The sequence below is a fragment of the Sus scrofa genome, chromosome 6 (genome assembly GCF_054392235.1).
Source record: "Sus scrofa isolate SSC_HxYL_T2T_F1_AM1 chromosome 6, Sscrofa_HxYL_maternal_Yorkshire_Landrace_v2.0, whole genome shotgun sequence".
Taxonomy (NCBI): domain Eukaryota; kingdom Metazoa; phylum Chordata; class Mammalia; order Artiodactyla; family Suidae; genus Sus; species Sus scrofa.
In genome coordinates this window covers 32,495,001-32,512,944 of record NC_139388.1, presented here as the reverse complement: position 1 = coordinate 32,512,944, position 17,944 = coordinate 32,495,001, and the positions used below count along the sequence as shown (strand labels likewise).

Genomic DNA, 17,944 nt, shown 5'->3' with positions numbered 1-17,944 from the left:
CCATGACTATTTTGGTTAAATGAAGGCTGGCCCAAAAGTCTTTTGGTTTCAAATCTTATTGCTGAAAATCTTTCCAAGATGTGGTGTTTCACATTCCTGCCTCAGGAAGTTCAGTGTGGCAAATTCAGTGAATATTTTCTCAGTGAGTGAGGCTCTCTCAGGGCTGCTGGGTTGCTCTTCTGAATAAACATCAGTTTTCACGATATACCAGCTTGGGTGTGAAAGGGAGAGAGAGCTGACCTGAATCGGCAGGGATCGGAACATGGCTTCTTTGATTTTTGTCATTTTTATTTCATTTTTCTGGTTATAAACATCATTCACAGTCATCACAGAAATGCTGGAAAACATAGAGAGGTAGAAATTACACAGCGAACTAACTTCTAATTTTAAAGCCAGAAACGGCCACTGTTAATATTTGAATTATAGTTGTTTCCTTTTTCTCCTTCCCTTTCTTTCTCCTTCTGTCCTTCTTGTATCTACAGAATTGCGTTAATAGCATAAATGTAGTTTCATATCTTGTTATTTGTCTTATGATGAATTATAGGAGATTTTCCTTTATCATTAATTTGTTTGGGAAATATCATTTTATACTCGCTAATTATAACATTCCACTGTGGAGAGCCATGGTATTCCCAGATCTTTCTCTGCACTTAGGCTAATCTTTTTCATTCAAGATTACAAATATCACAGCAATAAATACTTCTATACATAAATCTATATGTAGATTGGATTTATGCATGTATGCACATAAATCAAATATGTGTGTATTTGATTCTCTGATTTTTTTAGGATCCCTTTCTAGAAGTGGCTAAACAAAGCCAGTGGGCATCAGTATTTTTATGCCTGACAAACATGGAGGATATTTTCATCCTTATTCATTTGCCAACTGAAAAATTGGGTTTTCACAGTGTTTATTTTTTTCTTTGGATTACCAGAAGGACTTATTATGTTGACTTTTTATGTTTGCATTCTCTGTACCTAACCTGTTCCTGTCTTTTGACTATATTTTCTATGAATCTTTTTTTACTGATTTTTATGACCTGTTTAGTCATTAAGGATACTATCTTTGTCATTCTTATGGAAAATATCTTCCTATTTGTACTAAAATTGCTGTTATTAATTTGTCATTTATCTGCTTTTCCTCTTCAACGAATAGTGAAGGGATGCATTTCTGGTTAATTGAGAATTCTAATCAGAAGACTTCTGGTTGATTTAACAATCAAGGTCTGGGGGGGGTTGACTTGGGGACATGGTCATAAGGTTATATTCATTTCCAAATGAAATAATGAAGCTAAAAGGGAATTCGAACTGGTTTCCTATCTCCTTCCTGTGCAATGGCTATTGCCAATCCCTCCATAGTGTGCACAGAGTTATTCCTTAGGCTTGAAGATAAGGGAAATAGAAGGCCTTAAGACCTCAACAGAGCTATAATTAACGCTTTTTGATGATGTCAATAAAAACATCACCAGGAATTTCTGGGAAAGGCAGTAAATAGATACCACCCCCTCCTCAAAAGAAAATCCTTGATAAGTAGAAACAGACACATTTACAAAATATCAGTCTCTTGATCCAAATTCCTAAGGCTCATCCGCAAATATGTTTTGTAGGCATAGCTTTCAGACACACACTTTTCAGGTGACAATTCCTGAAGACAATATAACATCACCCAAGGTGTAATAAAGTGTATTAAATGGAAGACTAGCTTCTCAGGCTACATACGTTGGGAGGTTCAAAAGCAAATACATTGGAAATTTGCAAAATTAAAAAAGTTTCTATATTGCAGAACTTATCAGAGCCTTTCATTGGCCAACATGCCTATGAATCTCCAAAAATAGGATAATCAGCATCTCCACCTTTATTTGACCATAGAGTCCTTTTTAAAAGAGTATCTTTTGATAATAGACTTAGGCAGAATAGCCTTTAAAAAAACCTATCTTAACCCAAAACACAGGTTATAATTGTGGATATTCCTTCTAACCAGCTGATGAAAGAGATATTTGGTGGCATAAATAAATAATGAGGTAAACAAATTAAGTGCTCATTTGTTGTCAAAATCTTATGCCACTTATCATCCTATGTAATCTTCACAACAACTCTATGAGATAGACATTCTCATTATGGAGGCTGTGTGGCTAATGACTACAAGGTCTAGGATTGAATCCTGATTTCTCTATAACCTGTGTGACCATAAGCAACTTACTTAACTCATTGTATAGAGTTGCAATGTGTATTAAAGGAATTAACACATATAGCACGCTTAGAACACTGTATAGAATAACTTATTATTCAGGCCACTGTTTTTATTCCCAGACTCCAGCTGAATCTGCTGAGGCTCAGAGTGGTTAAACAACCTGAACAATAATGTAATGACAATAAAGGGAAAAGGTTGGCTTTGAGCACAGCTGGCTAGACTTTAGAATTTGTTCTTAAACGTTACACACCTTATGCTGTTTCTGTGAAGAGCTTGGCATCTGCATTCATCTTCCCTTATAGTCTGTGTAAATACAGACTGTGTCCTCTTCAGTATGATAGGGATGGACCAGTTACTCAACAAAAGTCTTGCTTCCTCTTTTATAGAGTTCTTGAAGTAGGGCAGCTGCCACGCCCAGAACTAAAGTTCCCAGAACCCCTTGCACCTGGCTGTGGTCATGTGACGAGTTCCTACCAATCAAGAGCATCACGTCTGAGATGGGGTTTTAAATGAGTGAGTGCCCTCTTCCATCTCTCCTTCTGTTTTTGACAAATGGATGCAGGTTACTATGGGACCCCAAGGGATGGCAGAGTTTTAAGATAGAAGGAGCTTTGGTCTCTATATCACCACTAGGAGGAAAAATTCTCTCTGACCAGCTTCATTTGTACTTAATAGGTGAGCCTCAAATAAACATCTATCATGTTAAGCCACTGAAATGCAGGGGTTTATTTGTTACAGGAACTAGCGTAACATCCATTTACTATTGCATAGCCAGTATAGACATGAATATTCTTTTCAAGTCTTTTTCCATCCTCCTCTGGGCAGACTCAGGTAGCCCCATTAGATCTCCTGAAATTATGGCCAAGTTGGATCTTTTTGTAATAGTTCTGTGTCAGACCCAAAACACAGAGGTTCTGAGGGCTGAGCTTAGGGTTGGGGGGCGGGGGTGGGGGGGAGCTGGCTAACAAATGGCCTTGACTTTGGACTTTGGGAAATGTTCGAACAGAGGAGAGAAAGCAGGGGAGGGGGAAGGTAGCAGGTGCTTCTAAATAGATGCCTCTGCCGCCTTTTGATGGCATTGAGCACACTTTGAGTTTGTCATCAAATGTTTACAGCCAAAGTAATGAAGAGTGTTAATAAGGAAAGGGACACCAAACAGCCAGGCATAAAAGCCAACGGTAGCCATAAAGCTGCATTTGCCATTTATGGTGTTTCCATAGTGGGAAGAAACACTTTTCCTGTACCAAAGATATAACTATATATCTTCTGATTTTATGGGCTGCAGATTACTCTAATTATCATAAAAAATTACTACCGCTAATAAAAATTCTATTATAAGTTACTTATAGTAATCTCCAGGGTACTACACTTAGCCAAGAAAAGGTTGTAATTACATTGCACTGCAGGGAGAGTTTGTTTCTAAAAACCCCTGGAACACAAGCTGTGTCTTTTAACACCTTAACAGTGTGCCAGCTCCTTTGCTTCTTCTCCCACCTCCTCCCCAGTTTTTGGTCAAAGGTCTCCTTGTTGTTTTCGTTTTGCAGGATGTGGTTTCAGCCTAGAATAATGACCCAGGTTGGACGCAAATGACGCAAATGAACTTTTAGAGTTACAAATATCGGTGGATTTGCCCTCCCCTGGGGCCCCCAGCATGTCAATGGAAGGATGTAATAGCAGGGAAGACTTGACAATCCCCGCCCAAAGGGAAACATGCTTTGCAAAATTGGTGGAAGCTACTGGGTGTTCATGCGAAACACAATGCTTCGTTTTTTTGTTTGACAAGACAACAATTGGTATTTTCCCTTTTATAACTACTACTTTTTGGGGTGGGCAGGAGAAGAGAGATTGTCATCTGGGAGGGTGGATGACTCTCTGGTGACCTTACAAACTCTTGCCAATGATACCAACGCTAACTTTTCATTTCACTCCCCTCCACTCTCTCCATTCCTCTGCCTTTGAATTAAATATCAAAATAAGATGCTTGCTTGCCCTCCTCAGGATGACAAAGCAGTAAATAACCTCCAAGTCCAAGGAACGAAGCTAAAGTTGGCCCCCCTGGTCACTGTCCTAAACAGGGTTTCAATTGCTTCTGTGAAGGGTGAATCAACATCCTAATGAATGGGCCTAGGACATGAAATAGCCCCTTTGAGTTGCTTTAAAGTAAGCAACTACTTTCAGCAATGGCTTGTGGCACATTAATTGCTGTCAGTAAGGGGGAAAATATGTCTCAGAGCTCTCTTGGTGCATTTTTAAGAGACACTGCGGAGCTGAGCCCTGGAGGAAGGCTCTGAGCGAGGATTTCTGCGGTCAGCCAGGCTGTGGGGGTGGGGGTCAAGGGCTCCTTAGTCAGGGTGTGCCAAGAAGGCTTGAACCACAACTTGACCTCCTGATGAGGGCGGGAGGCAGTGGGTCAAAATCATACCACGATGAGATTTCAACCCACATTTAACTTGTTTAGATTTTGTTAAATGGAGAAAGGAGGCTGACGAAGAGTTTGCTCTTTCCCTTCTTCTTCAGCCCATCTTGGGCTGGTTTCTATTTTGGGGGAAAGGAGATTTGGGAAGAAAGCTGGATGGGGTCTTTCTCTTGCACTGGAACACAGATCTATCTCATGAGGACAGGGATTTTGTCTTGTTAACGCATCTTGGGGAAGCAGAGTAGCGCTGAGATGAGGTGTGTGTTTAATCAAAACTGTCAAAGGAATGAACTAAGGGCTTATCAGGAAAACTCCAAAATAGAGTGAGATTCCTGGGCATCCTATCCAGGACATTTGGGGTTATGTGATTTGTTAGAGTCATACACTTTGATTTCTTCAAGCTAGTTTACAAACCAGCTTTATTTGGAGAGTCAGACATAGCTGCTTAGAGCTTTGATGGCCAAACCTTATAGGGATGGAGCCAAAGGAAAATTCTCTTTGCTCGTGCAGAAGGATACTCCACTCCAGCCAGTCCTGGAAGAGGTGTTTGGTGGCCCCATTCTTCTGACAGCCATTCCAATTCGTGGAAAAGGAACACACTTTGGCACTGGAAGCACCTGGATTTGAACTTTTTCTCTGCCATTTACTGGCCAAGTGACCTTGGGTGAGTTCCTCAGTTTCTTTGAGTGTCAGAATCCTTATTGATAAAGTAGGACAAATATACCTACTTCCTAGCGTAGAGTCAACCAGAATCAAATCCTTAATAAATTTTGCCTCTTCTTCTGTTCAAAGCTCCCCTCTCCCTTCTTTCTGTCATCTGCCTTTAGTGCACCTCACCCCAGCCTGGGTTCATGACCATCTCAAGCCACTCCTTGCTGTTCTTTTGGCTGTCTAAGCATGCAGGTTTTACAAATTATATTTCTGTGTTCTGAGCTTGGTGTGGCCAGGACCCGTGAAGGGTGCACAGCAGGGTGAATGGCATGCTTATAGATGTCTTACCTGAAAATACAGAGGCTAAGGGCGTGCTTCTGAAGCCAGAAACACTGGGTTCCTATCCCAGGTCCCCCTCCTTCTAGTCGAATGACTTCGACAAAATCACATAATACCTGGGAGTCCCAGTTTGGTCATCTGCTAAGTAGAGATTTCAAGGGAACTTTCCTTAAATGCTGGTGTAACATGCTTGGTGCCTCCCAGCTGGTCAGCAGAGGTAGCTAAAAAGGAAAATTAGCACACACACAAAATCCTCATTGGAATTTGGAAATAGGAGAGCACCTGTGCCATTTCTTCCTCTCTCGTCCTCCACTCCTCATTTTTCCTGGGAAGTTAAAGAAGGAAGATGTCAACTTGGCAAAGGGACTGCTCTTGGTAGCAGCTTCTGGTTCCCCACTGAGCTTCCCAGCACATGTGTTGGGAGCTGTTTCAAGGCCTGTCGGGAAGTCAGGCTACTGATGAAGTGTGGGGCTCAGATATGTCATTTCTGATAGCTCAGCTTTGATTTGGATTGACTTGGAAGCGACGTCATCAGATTCAGTTAAGAAAGCATTTGAACAAACCACTTGTTTCCATTATCCATTGCTGCATACCAAATCACCCCCAAAACTTAGGGGTTCAAAACAACCTTTTTATTGCTCATGATTTTGTGGGTTGGCAATTTGGGCAGGTTTCCCTTCAGCAGGAATGACTCATTTCTGCTCCATGTGGAGTTGGCTGGAGTGGCTTGACTGGGGCTGGAGGATCCAAGATGGCCTCAGTGATGCCAGCTGTTGCATAGGTACCTTGGATCTCTTCCATGAGATTTTTCTCTCCATGTGGTCTCCTGACCTTCAATAACCTAGACTGAGCCTCCTTCCATGGGGGCAAGAGTGTTCTAGGAAGGAGATGAGAAGGTGCCAGTGCTCTGGAGGTCTGACCTGACAGGTGGAACAACGTCACTTCTGCCACGTTCTAAGGGTCAAAGGAAGACACAGGGCCATCCAGATGCAAGAGGAGGGGAAAGAGACTCCCCTCTCTTGATGGGAAAAGTGACTCACACACTATAAAAGGGTGTTGAGGATGAGAGGGATTTTTGCAGTCATTTTTCAAAACCATCTACCACAATCGTCCTTGTAGTCACAACAATCACTTTCCTCCCGCATGCAAAATACCCTTCCTCCTGCACAAATCACAGACCATTACATCATTAGGTAGAAATTCAAGGGTAGTCATTGAAATCGGGTCCAGATGCACATAAAACTCCTCAGGAGAAGTTCCTGCAAGAGTTATAAAGTAATAAGTAAAAGGACAAGTTAGCTGCACTCCTACCCCTGATGTACAGTGGTGAAACGGGATTAGGGTAACTGCGATAGATACTTTCTCTCAAAAAGGAGAAGAATGAGAAACACAAAGCACATCTTAGCCCATAGCAATTCTGAAATCCAACTGGACATACGTTGCCAGGGCCTTGTCCTCTGGGGAAGAGAGGGCTCGTGAAATATCAGTTGATCACAACCCAGTTCTTCTCCCTAGCACAGGGTCCCTAATTCCATTTTCTTTTCAGCTTTTGCCTCAACTCTCTGGCTCTTGGCTCTGTCCTCTGAGAGGTTCTTCCATTGTCATAAGAATTGGCTCATATTTGTAGCTGAGTATGTCTTATAGAATGTTGGCGGCCCAGAGGCCCTCTTTTTATTTACTTATTTTTTTTTAAATGGCCGTTTCATTTTAAATGGCTTTTGATGCAAACCAGTATGTTCTCACCAATGCAATTGTCTCAAAAAGCCTTGTTGACATTTTGTTTTTGTTTTTTTTTTTTTTTTTTTTTTTTTTTGTCATTGAGATTCCCAAAAAGAGTCACTTAAAACAACCATGACAACCATTTATTCTCGCTAGACTCAGCTGGATAGCTCATCCCTGCTCCACCTGGTGTCACTGAGCGGCAGCTTGGGTAGGGCAGGTGGATCTAGTCTCAAGATAGTCAAACTGGCTCTGTTGCAAGAGAGCAGAGGTGGACCATCCTAGGCCCATTAAGACCTGGGCTCAGACGGCACAGCATCTCCTCTGCTGCATTCCCTTGCTGGGGAAGGTGAAATGTGTTATTTGTGCCTCCCTTCTTCACCTCTGTCTTTGCTTTCTGTCTTCCTTCCATATAGCTCTCTGACCTTGAAGGTCAGGACACCTCGATTGGAAGCAGCTAGAGGATAGTGCAGGGTTTCTCACCCACAGCACGAGTGACATTTTTAGCTGGGTCATTCCTGGGGGCAAGGAGGCTGTCCTACGCATTAGAAGATATTTAGCATCTCTCCTTCTCAGCTGTGACAACCAAAAAATGTCTCCAAGCATAGCCAGCTGTCCCCTGGCCAGATGTCCCCTGGCCAGCAACATTGTCCTGGGCTGTGATCCACTGGGTCAGTAGAAGTTCCGCTGGCCTTCCTGGTTTTATCCAGGTTTGGAAGGTCACTTTGTCAGGCATTAGCTGTGTGATCTCACAATATGCTTGAGTCCCTAGGATCTGCTCTGTAAAAGAGAAGAAACTCTTCATTGTCTTCCTCCATGAAGAAGATTCTGTGAGGATAGGATGAGATTTTGACTATGTAGAATCCGTCCATCCCACTGTCCTATTAGGATTTAGAAGCCTATTGATTATGGCCTTGCCGGGCAGTGCTCCATAGCCAAGGCCTTTCCTTCAGATAGAAATTGTTTGAGGGCTCTGCTGGCTGTCAATGGTCAATATTAATCTCTACCTTCATAGCCCACCAAACTGTTGGTTACTAGATGCTTAAAACAACCTGACGGCATGCTGCTATGCAGACTCCCGACATTAAGTGATGCTCACCACAGCCCCAGAACGTAAGGAGTCTTGTCCCTGTTTTCTGGTGATGAAGTGGAGCTATGAAAAGGTGGAGAGACCTGCCCCAAGCCAGAAGGTGACAGAGCAAATCAGATACGTTACCCCTCCCAGATGGCATCTGTGTCTGCCTCGTCAGAGGGTCAAGAGTAACAGAGCAACCTTGACAGATGGGACGGGAAGTGGGGGGTGTCTTGTGGGTCTGGAGAAACCTGCTCACCACCCCCGCCACCCCAGTCATGAAGGCAGGGATGCTGATACCAACCATAACTTCTGTTTATTGAGCATCTACTATGTTAAGGGTTTTATGCCAGGGATCTCATTCAATCCACACAGTTCAGGAGCTCAAGACTAGTACTGTCCCATTTTAGAGATGGGAACACAGACACCCAGAGGGGGGCGGCATTAAGGGGATTATCGTCACATAATCAGGAAGTGGTAGAGCCAGGCTTCCAACCCACATCTGTAAGTCTCAGATCTGTGCATCCACACCTTACAAGTGTTCCGTGCTACTCTTTCCTGGAAGTCAGGGTCCCAGGCACCCCGGTCCTTCTGTGGTACCCGCATGAGTTAATTCCAAGATGCTTCTTTGGGGCCTTCTGTGGCACCAATCTAGGCAGGCAAGCCCTCCAAAATTCTCCTCCCAGCAGACAAAGCTTTGAATTCTCCTGATGTTTAGTTTCTCGCTTTGAAGCTCTGTCTGGCCCAGGAGGTGGCAGGCTGGCACATAACCTCGGTGTTGGGTAGAATTCCGGTGCTCATTCACTAAAAATGAATGGCAGCAGGCATCCACCCTGCCCTGGCTGGCCTCGTCTCCTGGGGGCAATCACTGCCCAGCCCAGTCTACGCCCTGCCACCCAGCGATGACTCACACCGCCACCAAGAAAAAATAACTGCATGACGCCCAGGAGGAAGGAAGGAACCACAGGGACTGAGGGGTCTGCCTGGGCAATGAATAGTCTTTCTTGGCACACAATAAACAGCTGATAGTCCTGGAGTGCCCATTGTGGCTCCGTGGTAACAAATCTGACTAGTACCCATGAGGACGCAAGTTTGATCCCTGGCCTCACCCAGTAGATTAAGGATCCAGCATTGCCGGGAGCTGTGGTGTAGGTCGCAGATGCAGCTCCCATTTGACCCCTAGCCTGGGAACTTCCATATGCTGCCCCTGCAGCCCCAGAAACAAACAAACAAACAAAAAGCAGTTGATAGCTCTGAAATCCTGTGTTTGCTTTACACGTCTGCTCTCACTCTTGAGACTGGCACTGAAGACCACCAACCATGCCCTTCAGAGTGGCAGCTGGAACCAGAAATCAGCTTTTTGCCACAAGACCCTCCCCCACCACCGGAGCTGGGGGGTTGCATTTTCATGTTGTTGATATGGGAGTGTTTTTCTACTCAGAGAAAGAATTTTGTTCGAAAAGGGAGATCTCAAAGTCCCCTAGTGGCTCAGCGGGTTAAGGATCCTGTGTTGTCACTGCAGTGGCTCTGGTTATTGTTATGGCGCGGGTTCGATCCCTGGCCTGGGAACTGCCACAAAAAAAGGGAGATTTTTGTTTCTTGATTCAACAAATACTTATTGAGAGCCCACGGTGTGCCTAGTGGCTCCTCACAGCATTCGTGCAATGACAACAGTTTGGTGTGGCAGAAAGTCTGGTTGGACACGGATAGCGATATAGGACAAAGGATGGCTGGGGTGGGAGATGAACCTGGGTAAAAGTGCCACTATTCCAGATAACCAGTTCCCAAGTGGACCTCCAGCTAATGTTTATTTAAAAAATAGAGAAGAGAAAAAAGGGAGTTCCCGTTGTGGTGCAGCAGAAATGAATCCGACTAGGAACCATGAGGTTGTGGGTTTGATCCCTGGCCTCACTCAGTGGCTTAAGGATCTGATGTTGCCATGAGCTGTAGTGTAGATTGCAGATGTGGCTCGGATCTGGTGTTGCTGTGGCTGTGGTGTAGGCTGGTAGCTGTAGCTCCGATTTGAACCCTAGCCTGGGAACCTCCATATGCCATGAGTAAGACCCTAAAAAAGACAAAAGACAGAAAAAAAAAAAGAAAAAACCTCATACCTTTGGAAATATATGAAAGGAAATGTTTTCAGATGATCAAATCTAGGAAGTATATGGTAGGTTTCCAAGGTTTTTTTTTTTTTTTTTTTTTTTTTTGGCACATGTGTGTGTCCATTGATTTTTTATATTATTATTAAAGCTTTACTGTTTTAGGGTGTTCCCATTGTGGTGCAGTGGAAACGAATCTGACTGGTACCCATGAGGATGCAGGCACTTGTGGTTCTTGTGTCATCATACATCTATCCCATTTTTTAAAAATGCTGCCAAGGTCCTCACAAGGTGCAAATTTCTGGAAGCTCTTTGAGATGCTGGTGAAGAAGGTGGTGACATCAAATGAGAAAACAGAGGGGCTTGTTAGCAAGGGAGCCCTCAGTCTTGATCTCAAAAGGAGGCCCCCCAAATATAGCTCCAAGTGTTTGGGGCCCAGGAGTCAAGGGGTGGACCATCTTCAGAAAGGCAGGTAAGCAGCCTGACTTGTGTCCAGTAGTCAGGGAGCAAAGGTGAGTCCTTCATGGAAGAATGTTGATAGGGATTCATGAGGGCAGGTACAGGGGACTGATAGAGCTTTCATTCACTGGCATGGCCCCAGATGGATTCATGACTTTTTTTCTGTGGTTTATAAGGGAGCTCAGAGATTTTTATACACAGATCTCTTAAGGCTCAGCCCTGAGCTATTTTTCTTTTCTTTTCTTTTCTTTTCAGGGCCACACCTGCAGCATGTGGAAGCTCCCAGGCTAGGGGTTCGAATCATAGCTGTAGCTGCCAGCCTATGCCACAGCAACAGCAACATCAGATCTGAGCTGTGTCTGTGACCTACAGCACAGCCCATGGCTGTGTTCCTGGGCACTGACTCCCTGATGGCCGGGCACTAGTCAGCCCCTGCCGCATAGCCCAGGGCAGGGCAAAAGTGGGAATAGGGGTGAGCGTTCATAAGCCAAGGCGTGGGGACCCATGCATTGGGTCCTCACTGATTTTTTTTCTTTTTTGGGTAGCACCCTTGACATATGGAAATTCCAGGCCAGGGATCAAATCCAAGTTGGAGCTGCACCCTACACTACACTTGCAGCAATGCAGGATCCTTAACCCACAGCTCGGGGCCAGAGATCAAACTGGAACCTCCACATAGACCATTAACCCCCTATGCCCATCAGGAACTGCTGGGTCCTCACTAACTTTATAAAATCTTTCTAAGGTTTAAGGTTTTTAAGGCATAATGTATAGGATGCTACGGTTCTATTTGTTATGTTTGAAAACGTATTGGCTTTTAAATATATTCTGACTACTTGTGACTCAGCTTGGTCGGTGGTTGAGAGAAACCCCTCCACAATCTGGGCTTCCATTCGCTTGGTTCACTTACAAAAAAAGAGACATTTTCCTTGATCTCGGAGAACTTGGTCAGCATCTTCATCCCAAATGTAAATTTGTATGATAAAGACTCTAGCTATGAAGAGGAGAAGAGATTGGCTTGTGGGTATTAGCCATAAGCTAACCTGGCCAGGAGTTTGGGTTTTTGTGGATTTTTTTTTTTTTTTTTTGGTCTTTCTGCCTTTCTCAAAAGGCATAATAATAATTTAAAAAATTCCAATACCCTTCTCCGGTCTTCCATTTAAAATTTCAACTTTCTATCATTCAGATACTTCCAGCCCCTTTGCCCTGCTATATTGTTTTTTCTTTAGCGTTCTTTGTTATTTCACTGACCATGCATTTTACGTATATACTGTTTCTAGTTCACACTGTCTAATGTATTGTTTGTCTTCTCAACTAGAAAGCAGGTTCCTTGAAGGCAGGGACTTTTGATTTTTTTCATTGCAATGTGCCCAATATCTAGACAAGTAACTGGTATATAACAGCACTCAACAAATAATTGTCAAACTGACAACTGAATGGAGAGAGGACTCGGGTCCACTGGATCCTAGTGGACCCTAGTCACCTGGCTAAGGGTGACCATTAGGTAACAGTATCTTCCTAGCAAGTTTCAGGCCAAAGTCTGTGTTCAAGCTGATGGGTCATGGATGTGAGCCATGTCTCGACAAGGTCACCTGACCCCATTCCTCAAAGTTCATTTTGCCTAATTTCCAGCTACTTCTGCTGGGATATAGACCTTCCTGGTTGTGCCAGGATATTATTCTCCACGATTCTCCTGCCCAGGTACCCATCAAGCCTGACTCTTGAAGGTAAAACTCTTGAGTAATAAGAGGCTACACAGTGGTCCCCATTCTCTTCCGAAAGATTGTGCGTCTCTTCGAGTAGATTAACTTTTATCTCTTGATGGTGTTTGGGAAGGGTCAAAGCATCTAACAGATGGAAGGTGGAAAGCTTCTCATGCAGGAGATCCATGTTTCCAACTTCGATCTAACTCCAGAAAGTTCTTGAGGATTGTGGGTGTGGTTCAAGGGACACTGTAACTAAAATGACACCTTATCAGCAAGTCTGTGTAAAGCAGGTGTTATATCTGGCTCTCCTCCTGTAAACCCTGTGCTCCATAGCAGCCTATGCTTGTAGACTGAAGTTCCTGAGGTCCGACGGCTCCCCCTTAGAAGAGAAGTGTGTGTGCTTTGCTGGCAGTTGAGCAGGGCAGTTTGTTGTAACTACCCTGGGCTGCTTACATTGGGGACAGATGGACAAAATAAGGACAACTGGTTTTTCAACCAGGGATTCTTGTGGGGACATGGGAGTGGTCTTACAGGAATGGGCGGGTAGTTAGATGCTCAGGAACTAAGATATTCTGCTTGGGGAAGGAGCTAGAGTGCCAGACAGGGCTTCCCCCCTGGGACTTCTGCTGCCCACAGAGACCACCCACCCACTCTGGGCAGGGGAGGGGAGGCATGAAGGGGCTTGACTGCCCAGAAGGGTGAGGGTGAGAGCCTTGGGGCTTCCATTTATTTATTTATTTATTTATCTTTTCTTTTTAGGATTGCACCTGTGGCATATGGAAGTTCCCAAGCAAGGGATCAAACTGGAGTTGTAGCTGCCGGCCACAGCCACAGCCACAGCAACACGAGATCCCAGCAGGCTCTGCAGCCTACACCACAGCTCATGGCAATGCCAGATCCTTAGACCACTGAGCGAGGCCAGGGATCAGGGATCGAACTCGTATCCTCTGCATATGAGTTGGGTTCGTTTCTGCTGAGCCACAATGGGAACTCCAGGGCTGCCATTTATTTATCCAATTATTTGCTTAATGCCTGTCTCCAACGTGTGGCAGGAGCTTAATAAACTATCCCTGAATGAATACATGTGGGAAAAGTAAGTGAATAAAGATGCCAATGCCAGAGCTTTATTTTCCTGGTCCCTGTTTAGCCTTCGCCTAAGGTGGGACATTTAAATGCACTGTTGGCATTGGACATGGTAAGAGGTCCCTCCCAAGCCTGACCACAATTCCATTTGAGTCCTGGGTTTTCATGCCTCATGACTTCTAGACTAATCTATAAGCTCCTTGTGGGGCCTTTAACACCTCCTCTCTGCTGAGTTGCCCAGAGCCCGAGACCCAGGGGTGATGTTAGGGCAGAGAGCCTGGGACCAGCGGAAATGTGACCTTCCACCTCCACTACGGGGTCCCCAGCCCATTGAGGTGCTGTGACACCATGCGGTGGCCGGAGCGGCCAATACTCTTGGGAGGTGGTGAAACGCTCTGTCTTCTAGAAACAGTGTGACTCCTGGGTCCCAAAACAGACTAGAGGGGGCCCAAAACAGAGGCCTGGGATATCTGCTTGGAGGGTAAGAATGAGGCTTATTTCCATAACTTCAGAAACAGGAGGCTCAGAAAATGACTGAAGATGAGATGTTAGGGATGGAACAGATGCGTGCGCAAGTTCCCATTAGCAGGAAAATCAGGGCAGCTGCCAGCTGCTCACTCTACAACTGAGTGGCTTCTCTGAGAGCTGGGCCTCAGCCAGCCCAGTGACCCCTCGGAGCAACAGCGGGAACTGGGGGTGGGGTGGAGGGATGGAGGGAGGCAGGACCCTCAAGACCAGAGACCCCCTTCTCCCAGCCACACTGTAAGTCCCTCTAAAACTGGAGCCACAGTCAACTTCGTGTCCCCAGCCCGGGACTGACACAGGGTAACTTCTACGTGAGCTGGGGTGCAGGTTGCAGACGTGGTTCGGATTTGGCCTTGCTGTGGCTGTGGTGTAGGCTGGCAGCTGTAGCTCCGATTTGGCCCCTTGCCGGGAAACTTCCATATGCCATGGGTGTGGCCTTAAAAAAGACAAAAAAATTAAAATAAATAAGATAATAATAACACTCGCCCTGCGATGTTGCTGTGAGGATTCAATGGACCATTTTAAGGGAAAGGATTTTTGTTGCCTTGTCCACCATCACCACCCGTGGGTATAGAGACGGGGCAGACCATCAGCTGAAACTGGCAGGATGCTGCGAGAAGACTGAGGATGAAGATGTAAAGAGCTATGGGGCGTGGTGTTTAGCTTTTGCACCCAGGATGCAGGAAACTTGTAAAATCCATCTCTCCTCTGTGCAAATAGAGGTGACGCTTCCCTTCCCAAGGGGTGTTTCTCGGGCTCCTGGGAAGACAGTGGTGACAAAGCGGAGCCAGGATAGGAGCGGAATCCCCCAGGGCCACCGCCTGGCTGCCAGCGCCATCCTCTGTGAGGGGAGAGCACAGTCCAGGCTGCTTCTGATCTTGGGAGGACCCAGAGTGAGACTTTCTCGTCTTTTCTCGTCCCCCCCCAAGCCCCCAGCATATTGACTGTCCTGCTCATGCTCTCAGAAAGCAGCCAGCTTCTAACAACAGCGTAGAGCTACCGGTTTTCTTTCTTGACCCAAGCTGAGAGCATTCCCTCTGGTCCTTTGCTACTTACCTCTTAAAAAATGTCCTTTCCCAGCTGAGAGGGTGTTTGCTTTGCCAGCCTCCAGCTTGGGTTGGCCGATTTCTCGAAACAATGTCATGCCCTTCACTGGGAAGAAGCAAATGGTCTAACTCTTTTATTTATTTATTTATTTCTTGGTCTTTTTTTAGGGCCCCACCTGCAGGTTCCCAGGCTAGGGGTCCAATTGGAGCTGAAGTCGCCGGCCTACACCACAGCCACAGCAATGCTGGATTGAAACCGCATCTGCCACCCACACCACACCTCACGGCAACGCCAGATCCTTAACCCGCTGAGTGAGGCCAGGGATCGAACCCATGTCCTCATGGATGCCAGTGGGGTTCGTTAACCACTGAGCCATGACGGGAACTCCTGTCTTGACTCTTTTGACATTTAACCAAGGAAATCCATGAAGCTGGTAGTGCTTGCTCCAGAAAGGATTTCCAGGGAGTGATGCTTTGCAGCATGACTAGGAAATGCGATTCCAAGAAATGGCAGCATCTTCCTGGAGGAAGGCCTGGATAGGGAATGCTGGCCTTCGGGACATCACCTTTCTTCCCCCTCGGCTGTAATCGCAGGGCTTCTTGGCTGAGGACTGGTTCAGTCTTCTGATTTGATTTTTTTCTACCCTGCAGGGGACAGCATTGGGCCAAGAACTGTGGAATTCATGTGATAAAAGAAGAAACATTTGCTTCCAATTATCCAAATTATTGTCTGCTAATTGAAGTACAAAAGGGGTATTTTTTCTCTTTGGGTTGGTATAAGCATCCCTTCCCTTAAATCTCTTTGATTGAGCAAAAATGCTTTTGGAGTGTTTACTTTAATCCATACAGCATTTTCCTGATTAGTAGTTGTTCAGCAATGTCCCTGCTCACTGGGTAGGCTTTAACCAGAGGGCTGGTTTGGCATCAAAGCTGGAGACATTGATATATATGATACTGTCGTCACTGGGTATCTGCTGCTGGCTGGCTGTTTTTTAAATGTAGATATTAATTTGGGGGACAAAAATTTATCTACCACTCTACCATAATCATATATTCTTTCTTGTAGAGATGAATATTGGCTAAAGGACACCCTGACAGGTTTGCAGAGATTTTCTGGAAATGGAGATGGAGGTTTGCACGCAGAGCGTGTTCTCAGAAACAACACCTGTTGCGGGGTAAGGAGATTGAGGACATGGTGGCCAGTGACAGAGACCACGGCTGATGCTGCGGGTTGGGGAGCATGGTTGCTGGGGTGACCCTTCAGAGATGGTACAAATCCGGACAAGGAGGCTGGGTTTTGGTGCCTTAACACTGTCCAGTTTTGGATCTGAGCTGCCAGGGAGGGAGAAATAACCTTGACCAAGCTATTCCTTAATCCCCGAGAGTGGAGCAGCTGCGCACGATGAACAGCCAGCTCTCCAAAGTGAGATGGGAATGAAGGGGTGAGGCATGAGGGTCTCCACCTTGAAGGGGCACCCAGGCTACACCCCATAGCACCCACTACACCCTTGTCCATGTAAATGTACTTGAAATGCAAAAATCAATCAAGATTGAGACACGTTATTTCCAAAGACACCTCTGAAAAGCCAGCAGAGACCTTTCTCAGCTTCAGCTACTCAGATGCCAGAGTCCTCAAACTATTTCTAGAAGGGAGCTCTGCAAAGCCTATGGTAGCTGTGTTTCTTCTGGGCAGATGCAAAGAAGTTATCTCTGAACTTCTGCCAGCGATCAGAGGAACTGATGATGTAGAACAGTTCCACGGGCCATCTCCTTTCTGCCCATCATCTATCATCCCAACCCTCAACCTCTTTTCTGAGTGATGATTGCACCCTAAACACCTAAAATTAATCACCACTCAAGGCCAGCCAGGTGTCTTGCCTCCAGAAATTATCTCACTGCAGCAAAAGAACAGCTCGGATCTGATAATGTCTCATAATTTCATAGAAAGAGCACGGTGGAGTCGTATGGGAGCCCCTGACAGGTTTGCAAAGTTCCCGGAAGCAAAGAGCCAGCTCTGGCTTCATGCAAAGATCAGGAGGCAGTTGTTTCAGGAAAAAGCCCTGTTTCAGGTAAAGAAGGCTCACCTTGACTCAAAGCGTAGCTAATTAAATCACTAGCGTCCAACCAAGGGGGATGCTTGTAGGGCAAAATCAGGCGCTGCACAGAACAACTCTGTTGTTCCTTCTAGAAATTGTACGATGGCTTTGCAGAAGTCAGACAGCGGCTGGGGAGAAGCCTTCCAACTCCACACTTAGCAGCGGATTATTACATGATCCAAAGGAGCTCTGATTTTGAAATTCCATATGACAAGCCCTGCTTAGCCTAACAGTGGCTGATAGCGGCCGTCTCTTGTACCCTGTATGTATATTTTATTTTAACTATGCGGCCCTCTGGCAACGTCCTGTACGTTTCAATCAATCAGAAGCCCCATTTGCCAGCTCCGTGCAGAGTTCAGTGCTTCTGAGGATTTGGCAGAGAGAAAACAATCACAGAGATAGAGATAAAGAGCGATTGTCTTCATCTAATCGCGTGGCATTTCCAGTATCTAAATCGGGGAAGGCGGTGTGTTGCAATACACAAAATGCAAGACCCGCGAACGGCAGGCAGCATTTTACCAATGAACTTGGCCTCCGTTTTA

The 17,944-nt window shown here is 45.5% G+C and overlaps 1 long non-coding RNA gene across 9 annotated transcripts in view; it reads left to right on the top strand.

The window, feature by feature from the left end:
- The window catches only part of LOC110260952 (uncharacterized), a 255,028-nt gene that overhangs the window by 13,177 nt on the left and 223,907 nt on the right, over window positions 1-17,944 (top strand). For 5 of the 9 annotated variants that reach the window (XR_014805883.1, XR_014805884.1, XR_002344593.2 and 2 more), the window contains exons 3-5: window positions 2,578-2,704; window positions 5,118-5,271; window positions 16,373-16,481. This is a non-coding gene — a long non-coding RNA (uncharacterized LOC110260952). Of the gene's footprint in view, window positions 1-2,577; window positions 2,705-3,735; window positions 3,985-5,117; window positions 5,272-16,372; window positions 16,482-17,944 lie in introns of all 9 variants that reach the window. The other 4 variants (XR_014805885.1, XR_014805887.1, XR_014805881.1 and 1 more) reach the window with 3 other exon arrangements.